This window comes from Arvicanthis niloticus, chromosome 19 (assembly GCF_011762505.2).
Source record: "Arvicanthis niloticus isolate mArvNil1 chromosome 19, mArvNil1.pat.X, whole genome shotgun sequence".
Lineage (NCBI taxonomy): Eukaryota > Metazoa > Chordata > Mammalia > Rodentia > Muridae > Arvicanthis > Arvicanthis niloticus.
Genome location: NC_047676.1, coordinates 25,673,519 through 25,700,861, shown reverse-complemented (window position 1 = coordinate 25,700,861; position 27,343 = coordinate 25,673,519). Strand labels below are relative to the sequence as shown.

General features: G+C 43.7%; 1 long non-coding RNA gene across 1 annotated transcript in view; it reads right to left on the bottom strand.

The window, feature by feature from the left end:
• Positions 1 to 444: 444 nt before the first annotated feature.
• LOC143435152 (uncharacterized) overlaps positions 445 to 27,343 on the bottom strand; it is a 30,644-nt gene continuing 3,745 nt past the window's right edge. The window contains exons 2-5 of the long non-coding RNA XR_013105161.1: positions 18,947 to 19,007; positions 17,629 to 17,706; positions 1,172 to 1,677; positions 445 to 574 (exon numbers count right to left, since the gene is read on the bottom strand). This is a non-coding gene — a long non-coding RNA (uncharacterized LOC143435152). The remainder of the gene's footprint in view (positions 575 to 1,171; positions 1,678 to 17,628; positions 17,707 to 18,946; positions 19,008 to 27,343) is intronic.

Here is a 27,343-nt window from a genome sequence, read left to right as displayed (position 1 = left end):
TTCTTTCTTAGTAAACTCCCTCTCATGTTATTACAATCTACAAGTTCCTTCCTGATTCCTTGGCCTAGGACACAAGAATCTGGACATCCCTTCAGTTGTCCACCAAACCTTTTTTAAATCCAGTGATAACACAGGCTCCTTTGTTGTTAAGCCACTGAGCTGGGGAAGGGTCTTTATTGTCCCACAATGTAGTCTAGCTGGGCCCACAGGTACAAAAGAGAAATCAGGATCCATACAGTGCTTCCTGTTTTCGTTTGCTAATTAAGATTCACCCCTTTTATAGAATTCACTATTTCTTATTCCTGCAGGCCAGTATAATGCCAGGTGTTTAAAGTCTCCTGAGACCAGAATTAGCTCTTCAATTTTGCTGTCCTTCAGTATCCCTGGACTTAATGTTCTAGTCCCCTTCTCTCTCCTGCTCCAGCTTTGAAAGTTCTAAAATTACCTCTTCCTCCAGGTGTGCTGGTGCTCTCCTGGAATCCCAGCACTTGGGAGTCAGAAGTAGGTGAGTTCAAAGCTAGCCAGTCCTCCATAGCAGGTTCGGGCTAGCCAGCTGGAGATATACAGTGAGTCCCTGTCAGAAAAAAAGAAAAGAAAACCTAAAACTACCTCTTCATCTCAACTTAGGAAAATATTTCTTAGAGTGAGAGGAAATCAAAACTTTGTAAAAAGAAATAATAAACGAATTCTAGTAACTCTCAATAGAAGCCTCATCCCCCACCTCAGGGCATTTGAAAAGATTAAAAAAACAAAACAAAATCTGATACAAGTGAATCTGTGGGTGGGGAAGAGCCAGAAGGGAAAATTAAAGAAGATGCTTGCCTGCAATATGAAAGACATTCTGGATTAAAGGGGTGGGTGGGGCCTGTTACACAGGGGCTTTGCAGCCATAACCAGTATTGCTCAACATTGCTTTAGGGTTCTGGAAGCTTCTCTGTGGCACAGATCAGGACCTGCTCCGATTCACTCGCAGAGGTCCCACTTACCCTTGATGGCTACTCATGTTGTTCACACTCTTGCTTCCAGCATCTCACACTTCTCCCTAGCCCCTCAGGTCAGGATTTTGGTCCCTTGGCTTTACACAGGGCAGCTTCCCTGGGAAGTGTTCCTTGAAGCAAAAGTATCACCCTGAGCATCCCAGCCCCCCTCCCACGCACCCCGGGAGACGCACCTCTCATTCCACAGGTCATGTTTATCCATAAGACGTCACATGAGGACTCCGCTCAAAAATGCAAGCAGAGCACGATTGGAGGTCCAGATGTTCACACTGGGATGCAGTCCAGAAAGCTCTATTTTTACATGCTCTTCTCCAGGTGGCTCAGTTCGGGCTGGAGGGAGACGATATTTGCAGAAATGGTGCCCCAGAGAGATGTAAGGTCGGGGTTATTAGCTCAGCCTCCCTCCGATCTTGGCTACCCAGCTCTTTTTCCTAGTCAGCTCTAACTTCGTTTGTTACTGATGTAGCCAGGCCATCTGCTCTCAACCTTAAAACAAAACAAACAAAAGCAACAAATGCAAAATGGAGCCTTGCTTCTAGGAATTTCGGCACCATTTGTGATTCTGTGCGCAAAGGAATCTGGCCTTCTTTGTGAGGTCGTCTTTGATGGCAAAGTTGAGAATGACTCGTGACTCTCACACTCGTTTTTTGCAGGCTTTGCACTGGACCAGTGATGGGGCCTGAAAGTAAACACAAAAGAAAGCATCGGAAACCTGCTCAAAGGAGTCAAACGGAAACATCAATAACCAAGAATAAACGCATCTGCTTAATGCCCTGTCTTTATAACAGTGGCCACGGGCAGCATCCAAAATCAGACAAGATACATCCCACTCTGCCAATCGAAGGGTTAATTCCTATGGCCCAAAGAGAGGCTGTGCAACCACCTTCCTTACACACACCTGGAAAAAAATCTCTCAGCCTGACTCCAGCACAGTCACACCACATGACCAAAACCCATGCACCCCCTGGTGGTCCGGAGGTAAACTACAATGTACAATAGGAGACTCGGATGGTTTCTGGTTTTGTATTTCTCTGTATTTGTATGTCTCTTCTACCCAACATCCACACAGAACTTGTCTCTGGGATAGCTTTGCAAGAACAGCCTTCTCAGACTGTATTGAGACGGTTTGGAAGGTAAGATGTCACAGTCTTACAGGCAATGGATGGTCACTTTCTCTAGGGACAAGTCTCGTGACAGATTATCCCATCCCAAGTGGTCAACCCTAAATATGCATACATACAGGCAACACTAAACAGATCCAGCAGGTTGCACTTATACGTGTGTGTGTGTGTGTGTGTGTGTGTGTGTGTGTGTGTGTGTGTGTGTGTATGTGTATGTGTGTGTCTGTGTGCATGCGTGTGTGTGCGTGTATCAAAAATAATTAAAGGAGAGGTCATGGATTTGCGAGGGAATGGGTGGAGCATAGGAGGAGTCAGGGTAGAAATAATGTCAGTACAAAAATATCAACCTATCTGCTTCCTCTAAGACAAATGGCCTGCTCTCTGGATACTAATATCCTGGCAGATAGGGAGGTTTTAAAAAGGAAAAGGAGACAGTATTCAAGTGCTATTGGGAGGGAGGACTCCAAGTTATTCATAAGTGTCTCAAAATGTTCACTACTTTTATATTTTATTACTTTATGTGTATGTGCATATACGCACATGCTACAGCATTTGGATAGTGGTCAGAGAGGAAAACCAGTTAGGTTTGGTTTTTTCCTTCCACCAAGAGAGTAGGGACTGGATTCCTGTCACCAGGTTTGGTGGCAGGAGCCTCTACCTGCTGTGTGCTCTGCCTCCTACGTGCCTGCCACCTTTACTTAGAGAGTATGAGAGCTCCTTTCTTCTGTCATAGTCACCTTTCCTCTGAAGTGTATCTTCTTGCTTGTATTCTATTAAACCAGCGGTTCTCAACCTGTGAGTTGCCACCCCTTTAGGGGTCAAACCGAACAACCCTTTCACTGGAGTTACCTAAGACCATTGGAAAATGCAGTTATGAAGTAGTAACAAAAATAATTTTATAGTTCTGGGTCACCACAGCATGAGGAACTGTATTAAACGGTCGCAGCACCAGGAAGGTTGAGAGCCTCTGGTTTAACTAAACACTTAAAGTTTAATTTTTCCCATTTGCCTCCTTCCTTTAACTACTTAAATCTCCAATTTGTCTGACCAGTTATCTTTTCTAACTCCAATAAATCGACCTCAACTGCCTTTCTGCATCCATTTGGTGGAGGCTGGGTTTTTGAGACAAGGTCTCTGTATATACTCCTGAGTGTCTTGGAGCTTTCTGTGTAGTCCAGGCTGGTCTCAGACTTATAGACATCCTCCTGCCTCTGCCTCCTGAGTGCTGGGATTAAAGATACCACACAGGGCTTGTATCCATTTCTAAACTATTTTATCAATAAGACAAGGACAGAGTCACTGTGCCCCTGTTGATATAAAGGGGGATCAGGGGAAGAGAAAATATCAAAAATAAACCACATGAAAAAGAAACTCACAATACAAGGCCAAGATTTGTCAAGTATTTTCCTGATCCTGTTTTGGAGATGAGTTCATATAACAAACCCTTACATCAGACATATTATGTAGCCAAAGATAACCTTGAACTTCTGATTATTCTCTCACCTTTATCTCCTGAATTCTACCATTCTAAGTAAGCACCGTCATTCACACTTTTATTCAGTGCTAGGTCTTGGGCTTGCACTCAACCAACCGAATTGTACCCCAGCCTAGGCAAGGATTTTCTTTTTTTAAATATTCATTTTTACATCTATTTATACTACATTTATTTACTTAATGTACACACACACATACACAGGGACACACAGACACATGGACACAGGGACACACGGACACATATACTGTGGCTCACACGTGGAATTCAGAGAACAGCTTCCAAGAATCAGTTCTCTCCTTCCACCGTGTGATCCTGAGGAACTGAACTCAGGTTGTCAGAGGCGGCAGTGTGGACCCACTGGGCCATCTTGCTGGCCCCTGTCAAGCATTTTCAATAGGTAAGATACGCTATGGCTTGCTCTGGTTCAAATGTGTTCCCTCTGTGGATGTTCTCCAGTTTTGTGTAAGTGTGATATCCGTACGGTGATGCGGAGAGGTGGTAGAACCTGTAAGGGGTGGAGCCTATTGGAAAGATACTGAGTCATGTGGGGCATCAACTTTGGAAAGGATTAATCTGCTCTCTCGGCATCTTGGGTAGCTCTCACATAATGAGTTGTTTATTATCAGAACAGGACTGGCCTCAGATCCACCACCACCACCACCACCACTATGGCTCTGGCTCTGGCTCTCTGGCTCCCAGTGATTTCTTCCCCGTACATTAGTGCAGCTGTTATGACATCATCAGGACGCCCTCACCAGAACCAAATCAGTGTCAGCAGTATGTGCTTAAAGCTCTAGAACTATGAGTCAATAAGCCCTTTTCTCTTTATAAAGTACCTAGTTTCTAGTATTTTGATACAGCAGCAGAAAATGCACTAATTCAACACCTACCCACAAAATGTTCACTTATGACTGATGTTTATTTGAAAATACTTTCAGAAAACTGGCAACTCACTCATTTTATGCCTTGATTTCTCAGACAAAATAGAGGATTTTGTTGCACAAACAAATGTTATTTAAAAAGTGTCTTGGTGGTAAAGTTGTTGTGTAGCATGCATAAAAGTCCTGGACTTTTATCTCCAAGGTTGAAAAAAAAAAAAAAGTCTGGCTCTGAAAGGGAAAAGTGTGTCATAGTAAAAAGTACACAGTCCAGATAAGACCAGAAGGTCCTGATTAAGTAGCTGGCTAAACTCTTCCTGGAAGAGATGGAAAAGGCAGAAAAGATGGCGTTCCAGGGAAACCTAACTGTTCCAGGAGAAGACAGAGGAAAGTCATTCAAGACCTGAAAATCAAACGCAGGTTGCAGAAAATGTGAGCCACTGAAGCAAGCCCAGGACTGGAGGGTGAGCAGATGGTGCAGGCCCAGTGTTAGCTCAGTCCACTCCAGCTGGAGTACGAGTAAGGACCAAGGGGAGTAGGCAGGTTTCCAGCAGGAGCAATGTCTAATGAATGCTGGCAGTGAGCAGGCTAGATGGGTTTCCTGGGTGTCTCCGCTGCATCTCAGCCCTGCAAAGGCCTGAGCACAGGATAAAGAATGTCCTTGAGACAGGCGTGCGCGCCTGTAATCCCAGAACTTTTGAGCAGGAGGCAGGATCAAAGACTTTCTCTGCTACATAGCAAGTTTGAGGCTTGCTTGGACTATGTAAGACAGCATCTCAAAAGACAGATGGAAGGAAGGAAGGGAGGGAAAGAGAGAGGAGTGGAGGGAGGGAGGGTGGAAGGGAGGAAGGATAAAATGAAAAAAGAAAAGAGAAACTAACCCAAAGCAAATATAAGAAGCTATATCAAAAAACAGAGCACCAAGTGGCCAGTAACACATGGAGAAAGTGGGATCTAGAAGTTTCCTGGCTGAAGAGATAGCCCAGTGGCTTAACGTGTTTGCTGAGTAATCATGAGGACCGCAGTTCAGACGCCAGCACACCAATGCCAGATGTGTTCCACAAACACCTGTAACCTCTGTAACCTCTGCCACTGGGGGAGGGGTGGCAGCCGGGGTTTGCTGGCTGCAGGCCTAGCCGAAAGGCAAGAGCTCTTCCTTCTTTGGTGAGAGGCCCCGCCTCGAAGGAATAAGGCAGAGCGATAAAAAGAGGACCTGAATCTTTCTGGCCTCCACACATAACACAGGTGCATCTACCCACACATGTGTGTGCATATACGAGACACAGACACAAGCACAAGGACCTGTGATTGAATCCCTAGTACCCACTCTCTTTTAAAGCCAGGTGTGACTGCGCTGTCTGTAACTCCACTTCTAAAAGTTAGAGACAGGCAGATCTGGAGAGCTGGCTGGCCAGTCAGTGCAGTAAGAGACTCCATCTTGGAATACAAGGCAGAGGGTGACAGAGAAGAAAACCTGATGTCCTGTGGCCTCTGTGGACACATACCATGGGTCATAGGCACCGTACATACCAAGTGAATGAACAATAAACTATGAAAAAGAAGAAAGCTGGAGCCAGGTATGAGGGTGCCACACTAACTCCAGAGACTCAGGTTTGAGGTCAGCCTGGGCTGCATGATGAGTTCCAGGCCAACCTGGGTGACAACAACACCCTGTCAAAAATAACAAAAGTTTAATACTGCTTGGGTAGTTCAGATATGAGCCAAAATATAATTCAGTGACTGCAGGAAACAAGAGTGTGTCAAATGCTAACCCCAAAGAGGAGACCGCTTTCTTCCATGCACATTAGTGGATGGCACTCTAACTCACCTCTTAATGAAGTTAGGATTTCCAGGTAGTAGGCATGGAATGACAACCTTGCTCACCTGCTATGCTGGCCTTGAATCTAAGCAACAGAGGTGCCATCATGAACCTCTACACTGGCTGAGTGAGCCACTCCCTAACAGGACTAGAGACAAGGGCTTTTTCTGCCTATCTTCCTCTCTTGTTTGCCACAGTCTCGGTCTCTGGTAATCATAACTTTTCTATATTACTACACACTGTGTACTTAGAATCATTGTGAGGTGGCACTGGACAAGGCAGGAACAGAAGAGGTGAGCAACAGCAGGGCAGGCGATGGAGACACGGCAGCATGCAGGCTGGTAGCAATGTGGAGAGTTTGTGTCTGAGACTTCAATTCAAGGAAGGCAGAGTCTCCGCAGGAAAGAATTTCAGGGCAACTCAGCAGAAAGCAACGCACTTAGAAAAACAACACCATGCGCCCTGGATGGGTGTGGGCTTCTACAGAGAGCCAGCCATGCTTAAGGGTCCTCTCACAGCCACACACATGGGGCCTCTGAAGCCACATCTTGAAGGGTTACTGAAGGACGCAAATGAGGTCACAGAAGGTCCCTGAGGTGCGCTGGATATGATTACATCTGACAAGGGAAAACCGTAGGCCACTAGGACTTTACAACGAAGTCAAGATATGTTTTTTCCCCCATAAAAATAGTTTTTGGTCTCACTGTGGCATTTCCAGAGGATTGCAGGTTGATGTCTGGGTAAAAGAGTAAAATCACACTCAAAGACCATACTCACTTAGGCTTTCTCCACGGCCCATTGCCAGGTTAACCTTCTCATTCGAAATCACTCTAGAGCAGATGTTGTCTCCGTGTGGGCTGGCTTCACAGCGAGTTTGGTTAGTTGTGATGGAATTCCTGACTCTCAGCTGAAGAGACACTCGACCCTGATGCTGCAGTAAAGGGCTCCTTCCTCCATTCCCCTTTAATTTTTTCTCTGTCTACCTTCTCTCAGCCATAAGAGGGAGAATGTGGGATGCCGCTCTAAGTCTGGGGGTCAGAAAGTCTGAGGAACATTGTACTGAGGGTGTCCAGGGAGAAAATGGGTTCTCAAGAAGAGCTAGCACACTCACCTTCCCCTACACCTTTGTTCTTGTTGGGCACCTGAGGGCTGGGATAATGGGATAATGTCCCTCAATCTCGAGAAGGCCACCTGCCTTCCTAAGTTTACCAATCCAGATGCTAACTTAAAAAAAAAAAATACCTCAGGGGCTGGAGAGATGGCTCAGTGGTTAAGAGCACTGGCTGCTCTTCCCAAGGTCCTGAGTTCAATTCCCAGCAACCACATGGTGGCTCACAACCATCTGTAATGAGATCTGGTGCCCTCTTCTGGACTGCAGGCAGAATGCTGTATATATTAAATAAATCTTTTTTAAAAAAAAAAAACAACAAACAAACAAACAAAAATTCCTCACTGAGACATCCAGAACAATCCTTCAGACTAGTGAGGCTTTGCATAAAGTCATCTCACTGCAATACTCTCAGCCATCTCTAGAGTCTTCTATCTTCCAGGATAAGCCCTTGATCTGCTAAAACTCATCCTCTCCCCACTGACCCCCAGCTTCTGCCAACACCAGTCCACTTTCCTGCCAAGACTGCACTTGATGATCCCGCATACTTCACATGAGTAGGTGCGTGGATTTGTCCCTTGTGTCTGGCTCCTTTCACCCAGGTTAATGTCATCCATGCTGCCAGACTTGTCTTCCTTCCTAAAGTAATGAAACTCTATCGTGACTTTCTTCAAAATCTAGCCCAGGGCCAGGTCCGATGGCACAGGCCCATAATCCTAGTCAGTAAGAAGACTGATGGCTGGAAGATCGAGAGTTCAAGGCCACACACAATGAAACCAGGGAAACTGGCATTCCCTCTTTGGGTTCTTAGTCTGTCTTTGTTGGGGATTTATTCCTGTGATGAGGCACCCTGACCACAGTAACTCTTATAAAGGAAAACATTTGACTGGGGATAGTTGACAGTTACAGTTTAGTCCATTGTCATCATGGAGGGAGACAAGGCAGCAGGCAGGCAGACATGACGTTGGAGAAGGCACTGGGAGTTCTATCTGATCTGCAGGCAGCAGAAGGAGACTATGAGCCACACTGGGCGTAGCTTGAGCCTGTGAGACCTTAAAGACTGCCCCTACAATGACACACTTCCTCCACCTAGGCCACACCCATTCCAACAAAGGCACACTTCCTAATAGTGTCACTCCTTATGGGCCAACCATGAGTCTATGGCGGGGGGGGGGGGGGGGGGGGGGGCCACACCTAATCCAAACCAGTCTATTAATAATAACTAATAACAAAGTGTCTATTAATAAAGAATTTAGAAACAGGCTTGGAATAAGGACAGTTCTATTGATTGGAGAGAAAAACAAGGCAGGCAACTTGTAAATCTCAGTAGTTCCCTGGAGGAAGAAGATGGAAAAGAGGAAAAAAACGAAAGCCATGCCTTTAAGAAAACAGACAGGTTCAGTAATGGAGGCTGGCAAGCAGCTACTTAGCAGACAAGCAGCTGTGTGGCAGAAGAGAGAAGTCTCAGAAGGAAAAACAAAGAAGAGTGGGAAAGCCCAGAATGTCCAGAAGAGCAGACCCAGGTTTTGCTTAGTATCTGGAAGAAAAAGAAAAGGTGGAAGACAAAAAGAAAAACTACTCATTTCTGAGCAACTCAGGCAAGTGGGCAGGCTGTGGTCTTACAGGATAAGCGTTCTACAAGCAGCTGAGGGGAGAGAGATTACAGGGAAGGCTACGTTTATTATCTCATTAAAGGGACCATTACTTTTTCCAGTTCCTTACTATGGCCTTAGGTGACTTTCTTAAAGAGTGGTCTCTTGGATGGATGATTGACAGACCCGACTGGATTAACTCTTAGGGGAGAGACAATAGCAGGCAGTATTCTAATCTCTGCCCCAAATCAGAATATCATCTCTCCACCCCACGTCAGAACTGCATGCAGTTTCCAGAGAGGCCAGAAGAGGGCACTAGGCCCACCCTCACGCCTAGGAACTGTATGGTTGTGAGCTACCATGTGGGTGTTGGAATTGAACCTAGAGCCTCTGGAAGGGTAGAAATGCTCTTAACTGCTGAGCCATCTCTCTAGCCCCAAGATTCCATTCTCTTGACCTTTAATGGGTCTTAACAGAGTCTTGATAGCTCTCCTCTGTTGTCTCCAGGGCTACTATCAGGAGTGAGAGCATCAAAATAAAACTTCCCTCATTGTTTTGTTTTGTTTTGTTTATTGGTAAAATAAACAATTTTGATACTTGAAGGGGCACATTCTTTTTTTAAAAAAAAAATTTAAATTAATTATTTTATTTATTACATTCCAGATGCTGCCCCCCCCACAGGTCTCCCCTCCCACAGGTCTTTATCTCATTGCCCCTCCCCTTTGCCTCTGAGAGAGTACTCCCCCCAACCCCTGGGCATCCCTGTTCTGTGGGGTCTCAAGTCTCTACAGGATTAGGCACATCCTTTCCAACTGAGGCCAGACAATGCAGTTCTTTGCTATGTATGTGCTGGGGGTCCTGGACCAGCCTGTGTATGCGCTTTGGTTAGTGGCTTAGTCTCTGGGAGCCTCCAGGGGTCCAGGTTAGTTGACACTGTTGGTCTTCCTTGCCACCCCCTTCAGCTGAAGGAGCACATTCTTAATAGCCAGAAATATCAATTATGTCCAGTGTTCATTTCCCCTACAATATCAAGGAGAGTATTGAAATAATTCTTACATACGAAAATAAATTACTACAGAACCAGGCTTGCAAATGAAGAGCAAGAAGAAGTGTACTCCTCGATTTTCTTTTACAAAACACCTTCAGCTGGGTGGTTGCAGAAAGAAGGGTTTATTTAACTCCGAGTCTGGAAGACAGACCAGCCAACAGCATAGTGTTGGCTTTGTAAGGGCGCCTCTGGGTGAACATTATGGTGGGGGACTTCATGATAAAATAAGAAATCAGAGAAGTGGGAACAGGGTCAAGCTTGTTCTTTCATACCAATCCTTTCTCACTAAAACTAGGTCCTAGGAAAATGACACCGGTTTTTGAAGGGCAATGACTGCCTAGCGTGCTCGACCTCAGAAAGATCCTACTGACTGTCTTTGACGCTGCTGCTCGGGGCCAGCCTCCACACACACACAGGAATCCTGGGGGACACACTGAAATCCATTTCCAGACCTGAATGAGGCAACGTCTTTGTCTGTAATTTTACAAAAACCTGACTCGTGAATGTGCTTCCTTTGCTCAAGCCAAGCCTGGTTGTCTGATTTCACGACATTAGTGTATAGCTCTTTGGGTTAAAGCTACTGGCTTCAGGCTCCATGTGCTCAGCCCCCCCCCCCACACACACACACACACACACCCTGCTTTCTGTAATTTCAGCTTCCCAACACTTAAATTTAGCCTGGAGGTAAAAATCAAGGAGGTTCAAAGTTTAGGCTGGAGGTTAAAAATCAAGACTATGTATCAAAGCGGCCGTAATAAAGGGAAGCTTGAGCTTCCAGCCTTCACAATTCAGCCGCTCTTCCTCAATCAGGACGTCTCCATGGTAACTCACTTGTGTCTCTGAAGAGTCATGAGGCACATTGGATTACTGCTCTGCTTTCCTCACTCTCTCCTTGCAATCGAATTACCACAGCCGTTGCCATGTGACGACGCTTCAGGATCTCTCTCTGGGGTGAGCAGAGACATTTTCATGATCGGTTGACACTGGGCTTCACTACGCAATGTGTTTGTCAGTTGAATATTAATAGATGAAGATGTTTGTAAGGTGTTTGTATGGCTTGGCTGACAGCCTTGTCATGGGAGATCTGTGTGGCAGCCTTGAACTGGACCCACAGCCGGAAACAGCACCATGACAACTGATTTGAACACTTATACATCATACTAATATTGGGAGCTGCTGAATGTAGGTGGGTTTGTCCATGGGCTCATTATGGTGAAACCTGACCAGCCCCCTTGTTGGACTTATCTCAGTGTTTATTGTGATGTTCCCATGTCATTTCAACAGTCACTCCCCAAAAGACTTGCACCATGGCTCTGGCTGCCTCCTGTGACTGATTCTGCCCTTCCTGTAACATCGCCCTCATCTCTGAAGTCAGAGGCAAGGTGCTTTGATTGCTGCTTCATTCAAACGCACTTGACCAAGTAAACCCTGTGATACTATAAGTGGGGCCACTGCTGTTACCTAGAGCTCTTCAGTTTGACTGATTTATAATAATTAGTAGTCATAATAAATTATTAATAAAAATATAATATTAATTGCTGTCCCTGTTATTTCAATATAGACTCTTGTCCCTAGGGACTGTCTTAGGGTTTTACTGCTGTGAACAGACACCATGACCAAGGCAACTCTCATAAGGACAACATTTAATTGGGGCTGGCTTATGGGTTCAGAGGCTAAGTCCATTATCATCAAGGCGAGAATATGGCAGCATCCAGGCAGGCATGGTGCAGGAGGAACTGAGAGTTCTACATCTTCATCTGAAGGCTGTTAGTGGAAGACTGACTTCTAGGCAGCTAGAATGAGGGTCTTAAAGCCCACACCTACAGTGACACACCTACTCCAACAAGGCCACACCTCCTAATAGTGCCACTCCCTGGGCCAAGGATATTCAAACCATGACAAAAGGCAAAGGGACATCTGAGCCATCATGCAACTTATGTAAGGAAAAAGAGGGGATGGAAATTAGAAAATTAAGACACAAAGGTATCATTTTAAGTACAATTTTTAAAAAAGCTAAATGATTGAAAGACATGGGATTCTTTTATACAATGTAGGTAGAAGGAAGATATCTTTGAGAATCCAAGTTCCATTTCCAAGACCCACACAGTGGAAGGAGAAAACCCATTTGTTCAGGTTGTCCTCTCATGAGTGCACATGCAGGCAGACACACACACACTCACACACACACACTTACACACACACACACACATACACACACAAGTACACAAGCACATACACATGCACATACATACTAATAAATGTAATCTAGAAGAAAAGAACATATATATGTACACACATATACATATATGTTTATACCATCTGCCCTGTGGTTTAATAGACACACAGAAAATTTTATCTTTGAGAAAGACACCAAAAATGGTATCACTGCTTAATTGTTGTTGCTGCTGCAACATTTTCTAGTTTACAATTGACACATAGTAATTATACACACACACACACACACACACACATATATATATATATATGAGTTGTAATCTAAGATACATACATATACTACACAATGCTTAAACCAGCATAAAGACTATTTTCTTCTCATTATATTTTCATCATTGTTTGACTTAGGAAATTTTGAACTTCTTTCCTTTGGTTCTGTTGTTGCTATTTTTGTTGCTGTCGCTGTTGCTGTTGTGTTATTGTTGCTGTTGTTGCTGCTGCTATTGTTATTGTTGTCGGTGCCATTGTTGCTGTTGTTGAGTTTTTTGAGATAGGGTTTCAAAGTATACTTCAACTCAACACAATCTCCATGGCTCAGCCTCCTAAGTGCATGGAATGCCAGACCCAGATTCTCTTCTCCTTCTTTATAAAGAACATAATCAATTATGTTCTCTGTACCTTGTTCATACCTCTGTTCATGAAGGTGGAGGCCTCAAGGTCTGCACAGGGCTGGGTGCCTTTGGCTTGTGTCTACAGCAAGAAGAGGCTTAGCTGAGGTTGTAGCTCCAATTCCAAAAGAAGCAGCTAAACCCTGGCTGGGCCACAGCCAGCGATCCAGAGGAAGCTGACAATTTACTTTGTGCTGTGCATGACTTCCCCCACACACTCTGTGGCCAATGGTGCCAATTATGGTGAGTGGGAAGAGGAAAATGAGGATGAATATTTCATAGCATCTGAAATTTCCAGCTATCTTTTCAGTGAGTATTTAAGCTCTAAAATAACTCTTTCACTGTTGCTAGGGTAGAAATCATCACCAGGGATCTAATTGTACTGCGTATATTAGACTTTATGTATATACAGCCCAGTCTGACCTCCAGCATGTGGTCCTGTATCTCAGCCTCCAGCCTCCTGAGTGCTGGGGTACAAGCCTATGTCACTATGCCTAGCTAAATCTTTTTCTCCCTCCACCTCTTTTTTTCTTTTCTCTCTCCTCTGTTTTTTTTTTTTTTTTTTTTTTCCTCAGAGACAGGGTCTCATGTGTCCCAGGGTGGCCTCTAATTCACTATGAAGCCAAGGATGACCTTGAACTTCTGACCCTCCTGCCTCCAGTTCCCAGGTGCTGGGATTACACCAAGATGATGGAACTGTGCCACCATGCCTGGTTTATATGACGCTGATAATAAACCCATACATGCCGAACCATCAACTGAACATCGCGGCCCTACCTCTATTTATAATACTTGTAATTCATCTATTACAAAAAAAAAATGAAAAACAAAAACCAAAAAGCAAAGGGTAAAGAGATGGCTCATCGTTGTCGGTGGTTAAAAGCAATTGCTGCTTTTTCAGAGGACCCAAGTTTTGTTCCCAGCACCCACATCGCGCAGCTCCCAACCACCTTTAACTCCAGTTCTAGTGGACTTGACGCCCTCTTCTGGTCTTGGTGGGCAACTGCATGCAATGGTACACATACATGCACCCAGTACACACACAGGCACACATCCACATTAAACAAATGAGTGGATGGACGCAGACTATGCTGTGCAGCACTGCCCTCATAGCACAGTGGTTGACACAGAAGGCTTCTGTGATCTTAGAGATGAAAGGGTTGCTCCTTGACAGTGAGCAAGTCAACAGGAAGGGAAAGCAGAGGGCTCCAGCCCAGTGTCCTCTAATTGAATTCAGTTCTGATGCTACTGACCTGGAGACAGTGCCAGACCCCACAGGTTCCAAGGCTGTCCTCCATTCCACTTTAGATGCCAGTTGCAGTTTTACCTGTGCTTCTGAACAACCAACTATAAATAGGTCCCACAACACCATCCCTGAGTTCAATCATTTGCTTGTGTAGCTCACGGCACTCATACAAATACTTAATCATAGTTTCAGGTTTATTATAAAGGCAGTTGCAGAGGATATAGATAAGGCTGATGGGACGGCTCAGTGATTAATTGCTCTTGTCACCATGCCTGACAACATGCCTAAGGACCCACATGCTGGGAGGACAGATCCTAAAAGTTGGCCTCTGGCTTCTGCATGCACGATATGGCATACATGTGCCAATACATAGATAGATACAGGTTGTCTTAGTTACTTTTCTATTGCTGTCCCAAAAAAAAAAAAAAAAAAAAAAAAAAAAAAAAAAAAAAAAAAAACCATAACCGGGACAACTTAGAAAAGAAAGCATTTGATTGTGGGCTTGCTTTACAGTTTCAGATGATCGTTATAGTGGTAAGCACAGTGGCTGGCAGGCAGGCAGGCAGGCATGGTGCTGGCACAGTAGCTGAGAGTTTACATCTTATCTAAAGACAGAGGAGAAGGAGTGAGACTGGGCCTGGCATGAAACCCCAAAGCCCACCCACAGTGACACGCCTCCTCCTAAAAGACCACACCTCCTAATCCTTCCCAAACAAGTCCATTGAGTGGTGACCAAATATTCAAACATGTGAGCCTATGGTGGGCATTTGCATTCAAACCAACATACATACTCACATACAAAATACATAAAAATATAATTTAAAAAAAATTAACTGATGCAAAAGGTGAGCTTTGGGGTAAGAGGCGGGGCTTCCACACCCTTGCTCATGCAGACAGCCATGAGAGCTGTCCCAGGTAATCTGATGACAAAGGGAACTTAAGTAAAGGAGAATTTATCATTCTCTATGCCCTGGGTAAAACTTCTTAGCAGGGCTGGAGAGTTGGCTCAGCGGTTAAGAGCTCTGACTGCCCTTGCAGAGGTCCTGAGTTCAATTCCCAGCAACCACACAGTGGCTCGCAACCATTTGTAATATCTCCTGGAGTGTCTGAAGACAGCTACAGTGTACTCATAAATAAAACTTCTTAGCAAAGGATCAGATACTGGCTTTAGATACTGGTTTCGGTCCCTAGCTCATTAGCTTATTAATTATGTGAGCCTGGGACTGTTACTTAACTAATCTGCTCAGTTTTCTTAACAGAACTCAGGGGCGACAGTAGTCCTCGCATGAAGCTCCAGATTCACTTCCCAGCATCAAAATATCAACAGCAACCCGTCTACTTCTAAGTGTTGTAAAAACTGAACACCTCCAGAGTCTCGGGCTTTAACATATAAACACTGGGTGCTTTTGACAGTTTTAACATGACCCTAAGAAAACATTGTATTGTGTAAGGCATGAGATGGTCATGAATTCTATCTGCTGTTTCTACAGACCATCTCACCATTTCAGAAAATTGCATCATCCCTGTCCTAATTAGCCAGTCCCTGGCCCAGTTCAGTGAGCATTTGCAACTGTTGTATCCCTGGAGAGGCTTACAGAAGGCACAAGCTCTGATGTGGACAGTATCATCCAGAGAACGCTCCACCAAACACTCACATACGGGAAGACATGTGGCTTTACTAGAAAGGTTTTTCCTCTTACCTTCTCTTTATTCTTCAACTAAGGCAGCATATTGATTTTTAATGATAAAATTACTCTTTTATTTTATTTAAGTTTGTTGTGAAAGTAGGTCAACTCATTGCTTTTCTTGTGACTATGGTTAACGTCTCATGAGATGCAACTCAAAGGGTAGGGGTTGCTTTGGGCTCACGGTGTCAGGGCACCCAGTCCATCAGAGCAGAATATAATGGAGGGTAGCTCCACTGTGAAGGCTGCAGGGGGTTGGGACTCCTCATAGCTCAGTGGATCGAAAAGCAAAGAAACTGGGCTGAGCTATAAACCTCAAACCTTCCTCTCCCACAGTCATCCATTTCTTTCAGCAGGGCCCACCTCCCCAAACAGGCACAACTTCCCAGAACATGCCATTGAAAACCAGGCGGTCAAACCCATGGGCCTGTACATGGACACTCAAATTAGAACATGCTCTAGTTGTGTAGCCCAGAATGGCCTCAACTGCTAATGTTTGTGCCCCTGTCTTCCAAGTACTGACCAAACTTTTATTTTAAAAAAGGAAAAATTAGGAGCCAGTAAGCTGCCTCGATGGGTAAAACTGCTTGCCCAGCAAGCCTGAGGCCCTGAGGTCAATCCCCAGACCCCACGGTAGAAGGAGAAAACCAACTCCAGAGAGCTGTCCTGACCCCCACATGCACACCATGGCACATGCATGTCTGCACACACACACAAACACACATACTACACAGACACACAGAGAGACACAGACACACACAGATACACAGACACACACAGAGACACACAGAGACAGAAGACACACACACAGACATACACACACACATAAACACACCCCAAAACAAATAGATGAATGAATAACTAAAGAGGGGGGGACAGAGAAAGAGAGAGAAAGAGAGAGAACTTCAAAATTATATACGTGAGAAAGAGAGTCAGGCAGAATGTGAGGGGGGACCAGAGAGGGTAATAGGGGTGAGCATAATAAAAATACATTATAGACATGCATTACAATGTCATAATGAAACCCATTATTATATATAATTAATATATCTAATAACAGTTACACATGCACTGTGTGAAATTATATATAGTTCAGAAGAACATAGGATATTTTAATAAATTTGTTGTACAAAAAAAAAAAAAAGTATAGAGCTGAGTCTAGTGGGTCATGTCTGGAATCCCAGGACTTGAAAGTAGAGACAGGAGGATCAGGAGTTCAAAGCCATCCTTGGCTATGGGAAAAGGTCAAGGATAGCCTAAATTACATGACACCCTGTCTAAAACTCAAAAACGGGGCTAGGATGTGTCTTGTTGGTAAAATGCTGGCCCAGCATGCATGAAGCACTGGGGTTGGTCCCTGCCACCATACAGTACTGGGCACAGTGATGCTTGCCTATAACCCCAGCACTTGGGATATAGAGGCAGGAAGGTCAGGAGTTCAAAGTCATCCAAAAAAAAAAAAAAAAAAAAAAAAAAAAAAAAAAAAAAAAAAAAGCAAAGCAAAACAGATTTAAGGTTTATATATAAAAAAAACACTGTTCTATTGAGCAATTAATATTACTTTTTTAACAGAGTAAATCTTAAAGTAACTCAAGAATATGTAAATGAAATAATTTAAGGACTTTGTATGGAGTATATATTTACAAATTGAAATTTTATGTTACCTATGCCCTTAAGGGACTCTAACATTATCTGTTCTTTCCCAATCACTTTGCACCAACTAGTCAGACTTACAACAGAGTCTGGTGTTACTCATCTTCCAAACTTGATGCAAACAACAATGAAGACTCTGTACCTGTTTGGAGGTTAAAGTTGCGTCTACAAGAGTCATCCACAGGGCAGTAGATCCTTCATTCCTGTTGCCAGTAGTCAGCTGTAGAGATAGAATTTATTTGACCATTTGACTATTAGTGAACACTTGAGCAGTGTCCAACTGGAGACTGATTTGAACGGTTGTTTCTGTGAACACTCTTGTGTATGTCCGTTAGTAAGCATATACGCATATTTATGAAGTGCATCTGGGCCACATGCATCCTTAAAGTTAACAGATTCTATGAAATAGTTCTCCAAAATGAATGAACATCTGGCATCGCCACCAGACTCCTGGCAGTTCTACTCGCTGCATGCTGTCTTATTTCAATATTTCAATGTTTTCTTCTAACCCCATATCACAGAGAACGTCATCTATAGGACTGTGAGACTTTGCTACACAAAACTAGCAAAATACTAGCATGGTCATGCTAACTAACATTCATGTCCCTTCTGAATGCATTGGGAGCCCAGCACCGCTTGGGGTAGGGGTGAGGGGCAGTTGGATACACTCAAGGTGGACTTTTAAGCAGAGTAACTCTTAAAGTAACTCAAGAATATGTAAATCATGAATGAATTGACTTAGGGCCACCACTGGTAAATCTTACAAGACAGGCCATGGAGGCTCCCAGCCAAGCATGGTAGACAGTTCTAGGTCTCCCCTCTCAGTCTTGTGAAATGGATGGCTTGCTCCAGACTCCTCCAGGCAGAGGAAGGGATTGTTCGGAGGCTCCTGGCCTCCAGCCCAGCTATGGCTTCTAGAGTAGGAGGAGTCTGGGAAGGCAGAGGAAGGAGAAACAAATGGTCCCGCTTGACAGCTAGAAAACAGACTCAAGGTAGGTGGGAACAGGGAAAGCCAGAGTACAAATGACTGTATCTCAAAGATGTATGCAAATCAGTGTAACAGAACTAAGTTTTAAATTGAAAGCTTAGTTCATTATGGAGTGAAACTTTGTATAGCCACCACAAGAGCAAGTAATGGAAAAAAATATGGTCTCTTTTGCCTCTCAGATGCACTGACATCTGCGTTCTTCTGCAAGCAGCCTGTGCCTGGGGAAGTACATGCACCGGACTCTTTAGTCATTGATTCAGTTGCTCTGTCCAACTCTGTGTTTTGTAGACTCAGTAGTTCACAGTGAGTAGAAATGTATCAGCCTGTGACTTCAGAGGTCGTAAGTTTCAAGGTGCCAGCATCTGGCAAGTATCTCCTCACTGTCATTATGTGATGGAAGGTGGGAGGCAAGGAAGAACTGTGTGTTCTCATGTAGCAAAAGAAAAAAAATTAAAAAATAAAAAGAACTCACCTCTGCAAGTCTTCCTTCTAGTAGCTCTATCCATCACCTTTTTATTTCTGTAACAAAATACCTGAAAGAATGAACATAAAAAGAAGAAAGGTTTGTTTTGGTTTATGGTTTCAAAGCTTTAGCCCATGTCCAGTTGGCCCTATTACTCTGAGACTGCAGCAAGCAGTCCACTGTGACAGGGAAACACAGCAGAGGAAGCTGCACGCATCGTGGAAGCCAGGAAGCAGGAACGACAAAGGAAGCAAATAGTGAGGCTCCACTAAGCATATCCTCTTAGGCTTCCAACACATCCAAGTAGTACAAAGCTGAACATCCATGTCTTTAATTTGTGGGTCTTGGGGGGCACGTTTTAAATCGGAATTATTATGTAAATTAGTGACTTCAGTCCATCAGCTCTGAACTCTCATTGGGTGGTATTTGGGATTAAGCTCCCAAGTTGTGAGTTTTGGAAGAAAACAATTCTTAAAGGTATAACTGGGGTTAGGACAATGTGGCTTGGGCATAGTGCACCCCAGCTTCCTTGCCAGTAAGACTAATGGGGGAGGGGAGAAGACACACACAGCTTGTGCAACCTATTGTACAACCTATGTTTTCCATCCCAAAAGCCCTGCAATGCTGGTTTAGTGAGACGGCACTGGGATTCAGGGATCTGGTCTGACAGAGGACTCCACAGGTGGTCCTTAGCATCAGGAAGTTGGAGAAACACTGGGCTTAGACTCTCCAACACGACATGTTTTTCAGTTGCCTAGGAGCACGAATGTGCTTCTCTGCTTTATAGAGATAGGAAGTCTGAGGCTGGCAAGATGGCTCAGCAGGTAAGACTGCTTGCCAGCCAGCTAACAACCTGAATTAGATCCCCAGGACTCTCGAGGTAGAAGGAAAGAACTGACGTCTCACATATGAGTGTGGCATGCACATATATATTTGCACATGCACAGACAATAAATAAATGTAGTAATTTTAAAGAAAAGTTTCTAAGCAATAAAGAAGAAAAGTGATTTCATGGCAACACATGATTACATATAATCTATACATATGTACATATATGTACATATATGTGTGTATATATAATATACATATATGTGTGTACATATATGTATATATGTATATACATACACACAAAGACATACATATATGTGTGTGTATATGTATATATATATGGAGAGAGAGGGAGAGAGAGAGAGAGAAGCTGGTGAGATGGCTCAGCTGGTAAAGGCACTTGCTGCCTAGTGAGTTCAATCCCCAGGACCTACATGGTTGAGGTGAGAAACAACTCCTTGCATGTGTCCCCTGACTGTCACAAATATACTGTCACACACATGTGTCCATACACAGGTATACAAAAGAAATAAAGAAAATGTGACTTTAAAAACTAAAATTTATCTGCTGGGCAGGAGTGGTGCATGCCTTTAATCCTAGCACTCAGGAGGCAGAGGTACATGGATCTCTGTGAGTTTGAGGCCAGCCTGGTATACAGAGCTAGTTTCAGGATAGCCAGGGCAACACAGAGATACCCTGCTCAAAACAAAACCAAACCAACCAAGCAAAGAAAAACCTAAAATCCCTCATTGGCCCTTGGACAGAACATCGGTGGTGGCTGGTCACTTGGTATTATTCCTTTTCCACATACCACAGCTTTTATTTGTAATGGGCCTTCTTCTGCTATGGATTCACAGAGAGGAATAGCTTTGCAAGGCACCCTGGTGAAGAGCCCACTCAGTGGTGAGGGCACATATGGAACTTCTCTACAGACACACGGACAGCCTATAGACAGGTATGGGAGACACAGCATGGATGAGAGCTTTCCTCAGATAAAGTGCTCTGTTAGGCTTCTGCTAAAATCACAGCTTAGCTAGATAACACAAATGACACAGGCAAAGGCCTAAGATGCAGAACTAGAAGCAGCTGCCTGCCTAAGGACGTCTCACCAGGGTGGGACTGCTCAAGCAGTACAGACCACACACACTGGCCTTACTGCCTAGATTGGTCCTTCTCCCAGGCCAGCCTCTGCCCAGTGGCCTCCACACCATGCCCTTCTCTTAAAGGCTCCATCTCCCAAAACCGCTTGCTCACTGAGGATCAAGCTTTCAACATATGAGCCACTAGGAGGCACACTTAAACAGTACCCAAACCACAGGAGACATCAAGTTCCCTCAAGGCAATGAGAACTGCCAACCACAAATCAAAGATAATCTGCTTTCCAAACCATGAACTTAAACATGTTCAGCATTCCAAAACAGAATCTTCTGCAGACATGCAAACATACATGTGTACATATCAGGGTGGGTCAGTTCACTAGTCGCTAATGAGACTATTAAAAAAGCGAATGACCCAAAATCTCTGAGCCTGGAGGCATAGACCTGGAACCTCAGGTATTCAGAGACTGAGGCAGCAGGCTTACAAATGGAAGAGCTGCCTGCACTAGAGTGAATCTAAGGCCAAGTTCAGCACTTGGGTACACCCTGTCTCAGAGAATAAAAGGGTGTGTGTGTGTGTAGCTCAGTGGTAGAAGCCCATGTGAAGCTCTAGATTCAATCCTCAATACAGGAAAAAAAAAAAAAGAAAAAAGGAAGGAGAGGAGAGGAGAGGGAGAAGAGAGAAAGCTCCAGAAAACTCCATGGTAACAGTTCCTTTTCCCTTGCACCCTCTTCTTGTAGCTATTTGTATAACCCCATAAGGGTTCCCTATGAAAAAGGCAAACAAGGAAGAAATCAAGGACCTGAGTCAGTGCTCAGTCACATGGAAGGCTGGCATGAGCCTCTAGTGTCTGTGACTGTCACCCTGCTGCTCCGCTTAGGGACATTCTGAGGAGACACGGTGTTCTAATTTTAGTACACATGCTGCCAAAGTGAGCACCTGAAATACAGAGTTAAAGGCAGGTCTTCTGGAGTGGACCTTATCATTTGCTACCCATGCAAAGATGGTCTGCACATGGATCTAGACTTAAAAATGAGCCTGAACTGATGGGTTTGCCAGATGACCAGGTTCTGGGGTAAGATAAGGCTAAAATTTTGAACAATGCAGATAGCTGTATATAGTGTTTGTGCATCCATATGCATAGTCATATATGAACTGAACTTAGGTCTCTGGAAGACTAGCAAATGCTCTTAACCACTGAGCCATCTGTCTCGCCCCGGAAGATATTATTCTATTTGTGTAAAAGTATACATATGTAATCAAAGAAATTAGAATAAGAGAGATTTGTGTTAATAGACTTAAATGTGGCTTTGGAATGTTAAAAGGAATTGAATAAAGCAAAAATGATAAGAGAAAGTTATGACAAGCAAGTCCAGATACATTACAAACCTTTCAGAAAGGTCACAGGAAGTAAATATACCCATGACCTATGTATCTAAAGCCCCACCCACACTAATGCACACCATTGTTCATAGCAAAGGAACTCTGAAGATATTACTAAGGTGATCCTGAATTATCCATCAGATTCAAAGATCCCCAGAGAGGAAGACCGGAGTCAGAGAGTGATTTACAGACATTATTGCATTGATGATATGCTTGTAGACAATCTCTTAAATGTTTGCCTCTTTCATTAACATACATATATATATATACATATACATATACATATACATATACATATATATGGTGTGTGTGTGTGTGTGTGTGTGTGTGTATGTGTGTGTGCTCACACATGTAAGCCCATGATGTATATGTAGAGGCCAGAAGACAACCTAAGTCAGCTCTCTCTTTCCACCATGTGGGTCCTGTGGATAGAACACAGACCATCAGACTTGGCAGCAAGCATCGACACCTTGTGAGCTATCAAATCAGCCCTCACTAGCTGGTTAAAAGGAGCTCCTGGTGAGGAGAGAGCACAAGGATGTGAAGGAACTAGGACAAAGCCATGTTATCAAGACTGAGATGAAGCTCAGTGATGGAGTACTTGCCTAACATGCACAATGGTTCAGTCCCCAGCAACACATACACACACACACACACACACACACACACACACACACACTTCATTCGTCAGCTAGTAATAGAGCTGGGATTTGAACTTGGATCTTCAGGCCTCACTACTATACTATCCCATACAATAGCCACTAGTCACATGTAAGTCTTTAAACTTAAATTAACATAGTTTCTGCAACATTAGTTGCATTTCAAGCACTTAGTAATGGCTATCCTGTTGAGCAGTTAAAGAATAACTTCATATTGAAATAAAATTCTATTGGATAGTATCGCTCTAGAGTGTGGCTCCAAATCAATATGTCTTTTAGCGTTTGCTTATTGATATGGTTATCAGTATCTAAGTGAGAACACTGTGGCTGAGACTCTCAGCTGTATTTATTTTTATATCTTAATATATTTTTAGCAGTGCTGGGGATGAAATCTGTGTGCACGCAAGTGCCACCAAGTTGCAGTCCAGCCCCTCCATGCCTTTAAATAGTTACTCCTCATGACTATGTTGAGTTCTTCAAGTTCTTCAAATTCTTAGGAATGTATTACTGACACAATGAAACCCTTTATAACACTGGTTGTTTGGTATTGAGACTTGGCAGTGAACACGGTGAGTTAGAATGTCAAGGGAGCCAGGAAGACAAAACTAGGTTGGTATTTACTTTATATGCCTGGTATCACAGTAGGTGGTAGCTGGGGGTGGGGGTGGTGGAAGGTATTAAAGACATATGTCTTTAATATGTTGCTGTCACGTATTTAAGTGCCTACTTATTCTAGACATGGTTGCGGGCATCAGAAACTCGGCAGTCAGACGTAGTTCCTGGCCTTGTGGAACTTGTGTTCTTTCCTGAGAGAAACAGAGATACACAGCTGGGAATAACAAGTTTATGAGTGTTAGGAAATGTAAAGCATGGGAAGCCAACTAGGGAGACAATGGTGAATGTTCCAGAAGTTCATAAGGGAGAAACAGCCACAGGCACTAAGACTGGGAACAAACATAGCGGCTGACCTGCCACCAAAGGTCACATGTTCTTGTTTTAGACAAGTGGAAATCTCCAAGTTTTCAGACAGTAGTGAGAGGTTCCTCAGATGTGTTTTGGGGTCACAAGATATCATAAAGGATAGCCATGTTAGAGTCAATATGTAAGCCTATAAGATTTAAATTCTGCCTCTGCCTAGCTCACTGGTTTTATAAAGAACCAATGGAGACAATGTACTATAATGTACGTGGTTATTCACATGCTGCCATTTTTTAAAACCTTAGATTCCTTATATCTCTATGGAGATGGGTTTAGGGGATCTGACCCTTATGAAAAGATCAGTAGACTGCTTAGGTAGCCTTGGGCAAGACATGTGTGAACTAGGGAAGAACTAGGGCAGAAAGATGAAGAAAATTTTAGCTATTTAAAAAAAAAAAAAAAAAAAAACAGGGCATGTGCTTATCATTCCAACAGTCCTGAATCTGAGGTGGGAGGATTGTACGTTTGATGTCAACCTATAGGCTACCTCATGAAGCCCTGTTTCAACAAGGTATACCAACATTCTCTTCCTGGATGTGAATCAGCAGAAGTGTGAATAGAGGTCATTGCAAGAACTTCTATCCATGTGCACCAAGTGTGGGGCGCACAACCACAGTCCTGGAATTTGAGAGACTAAGAAAAGTCTCCAGCCTGGGCTGGAGAGCAAGACTCTCTCAAAACTTGACAATGGGGCTTCAAAATACTATGCTAAGTGAAAAGAACTAGACCAAAAAGACAAATAACCTTAAAGTCTATTCCTATGTCCAAAATAAACAAATCCATAGAGATAGAAAGTACTTTTGTGGCCAGGCCTGGGATGTACATTGGGTAATCCCCACAGGAGGCTGAGGCTGGAGGATTATTGACAATCTTTGTTACATTGTAAATACCAGCCTAAGCAGGGCCACATACCAAAAAAAAAAAAAAAAAGGTGGAGGGGGGCTGGGATTCAAGGCTCTGGTTCCAATGCCTAGAATTTGAAAAACAAACAAATACCCAATCAGGAGTTGGAAGGAAGTGAAGACACATGACTGATATTGGGTATAGAATTCATTATTACAGTGACAAAAGTATTATATAATAATATAATAATAAATAATATATTATAATATATTATAAATATATAAAGTTAGATAGTTGTGGGAGTTCTATACCTTGGGAAATGTATTAAATGTCATTGAATTAAATACATTAAAAGAGTGATTCTCACAGTATGTGAAATGCAGCCTTTCTTTTGCAAGGGTAAGTAGAAGGAGTCTCTCTCTGCAGGGCAAACTGGTCTAAAACTCACCACATTTTAGCACAGGCTGGCCACAAGTCTTGCTCTTCCTCCCTACAGTTAAGAGTTGCTATTAGTGTGATAAAAAAAAAAAACACTATGTCCTGAAGCAGCATGGGGTGGGGGAAGGCTTATTTGATCTTACAACTCTCAGATCACGTTCTATCACTGAGATAACTCAGGGCACGAACTCAAGACAGGAACCTGGAGGCAGAAATGGAAACCATGGAGGAGCACTGCTTAGCGCCAAGGATCACCAGCCTAGAAATGGTACCACCACCTGCCCCGAAGTGAGCTGGGCCTCCCCCACACCAATCATTTATCAAGACGGAGCCTATAGACTACAAGAGAATCTTCTAGACACATTTTTTTCAACTGAGATTCCCTCTTCCCAAATATATGTAGAATTGTGACTAAAACCAACCAGCACTCTGATATATATTCTTCTTGGTACATGGTAGAAAGTGTGACCTGCCTGGTATTTCTGTATTCCACAAGGTCTTTCAGGAAACCAGGCCTCAAAGGTGCAGTTGGAGACAGGTTTCTCAGACTAGCTCCACCTTGTGGCTAACAGAACTGCCAATTAACGTTTCCTAATTTGTCTTCGGATGCTGGTTGAGGTTCATAATTATAACCCCCAAGAACTGTGGGAATCCAGCACTGACATTCTGAATCATCAAAGCATGATTAAGTTGTGCGTCCTCTGGTTTGATCATTCTTCAAGTGCGTTCTTGTGACTTGTCACTAGGCATTCAATATTGGCACTCTGCCCTCAGAAAGATTATAGTTTGGTGGAAGAACTACACACCCATTGAACCATTCGCACAATAAGTATAAAGTTGTAGCTGTGACAGGCAACTAAGCAAAATTACGTTGTGCTCTGAGAGTATAATAACAATCTGATCAATTGAAGAGGTCACAGAGGGGACATCATGGAGGGATGCAGAGGGCTGACGGTATTGAGTTTAGTCCTCCACACAAGAGGACCTAAGGCAAAGAGAAGGGAGAATTCTAGACAAGGAGATTGTAAGATGCCCTGTGGTCGGGGAAGGGGACATGTAAACAGGAGGTCAAATTGTTGAAATGATTGAGAATGTGTAGTTTATGGAATATAGGTGACAGATAGGCAGGAAGGCCAGACCATGTAAAGTCTTTAAACTTAGAAGTCAGGTTTATCCTGAGAAGGACGAGAAGCACAGACCTTGACCGGGTATGTACTTCGAACCATTTCGTAAAATGAAGATGCTAGATAGATGCATGGGTAGCTGCCTCCAGTCAAGCATTTCTTTGTGTATTTACCTATGCAGTTCCTGTGTGTGTGCTTGTGAGAGCCTGTATACATATGTACATGTGTGTGGTTGCACATAGAAACCAGAGGTGGATGTCAGATGGCTCTGCTTTCCTCCTCAGATTTTGAGGCTTTTTTTTTTTTCTTTTACTGCAGCTGATGTAAGCCTTTCTGGTTGGACTGGCTAGGCAGAGAGCCCCAGGGATCTTCCTGTAGCATCCCACTTCCGTCCTCCCCCTTGATCCAGAGCTGAGGCTGCAGATGCAGGCCCCAGAAGCTTTTCCGTGGGCTGCTGAGGATCCACACTCTGGTTCTCATGTTTGCATGCCATAGACTGAACTTCTCTCTATCTTGCTCAGTTACATATTTGTTACCAATCCTGTTTTGTTTGGAAGCAGGATCTCAAGTACCCAGGTCAGTCTCAAATTTCCTATGTAGCCAAGGATGGCCTTGAACTTCTGACCCTCCTGCTTCTATCTTTCCAGGGCTGAGATTACAGGAGGCATCAGTTGTGCTCAGTTTATGTGATGACAAGGCTTAAAGCCAGAGCTCCATGAATACCAGCTTAGGCGAGTCCTCTACCAACTCAGTTACACCCTCAGCTCCAGTCAAAGCTTGTTTTCTGTTGTTAGCCCAGGGGATTGTATGCTGCCATGTTGCCATGTTTGAGCTTGAAGCCATAAGTTCTTGGATTGAAGGTGGATATTCTGCATGGAGTATTTACTTACTAGAAGGTTGGTTTTAAAAAGAACACCCAGCCTTGCTTGTTTGGTGTGTGTGTGTGTGTGTGCACGCGCACTTGTGTAAAAGCCATGGACATATGTAGAGACTAGAGGACAACCTTGTGGAGTCAGTTTGCTCCCTCCACCTTTCCATGAGTTTCAGCAGTCAAA